The sequence below is a fragment of the Sinocyclocheilus grahami genome, unplaced genomic scaffold, assembly GCF_001515645.1.
Source record: "Sinocyclocheilus grahami isolate Dianchi unplaced genomic scaffold, SAMN03320097.WGS_v1.1 scaffold3081.1, whole genome shotgun sequence".
NCBI classification, from domain to species: Eukaryota; Metazoa; Chordata; class Actinopteri; order Cypriniformes; family Cyprinidae; genus Sinocyclocheilus; species Sinocyclocheilus grahami.
Window position 1 is genome coordinate 12,111 of NW_015508250.1, and position 659 is coordinate 12,769.

Here is a 659-nt window from a genome sequence, read left to right on the forward strand (position 1 = left end):
TGAGCAGTGCCTGGTTTTCTCCACACATACCGCTTAGAATTAAGGCCAAAAAGTTATATCTTGGTCTCATCAGACCAGAGAATCTTATTCAGGTGTTTTTTAGCAAACTCCATGCAGGCTTTCATGTGTCTTGCACTGAGGAGAGGCTTCCGTCGGGCCACTCTGCCATAAAGCCCCGACTGGTGGAGGGCTGCAGTGATGGTTGACTTTCTACAACTTTCTCCCATCTCCCAACTGCATCTCTGGAGCTCAGCCACAGTGATCTTTGGGTTCTTCTTTACCTCTCTCACCAAGGCTCTTCCCCCCCGATAGCTCAGTTTGGCCGGACGGCCAGCTCTAGGAAGGGTTCTGATCATCCCAAACGTCTTCCATTTAAGGAATGGAGGCCACTGTGCTCTTGGGAACCTTAAGTGCAGCAGAAACTTTTTTGTAACCTTGGCCAGATCTGTGCCTTGCCACAATTCTGTCTCTGAGCTCTTCAGGCAGTTCCTTTGACCTCATGATTCTCATTTGCTCTGACATGCACTGTGAGCTGTAAGGTCTTATATAGACAGGTGTGTGGCTTTCCAAATCAAGTCCAATCAGTATAATCAAACACAGCTAGACTCAAATGAAGGTGTAGAACCATCTCAAGGATGATCAGAAGAAATAGACAGCAC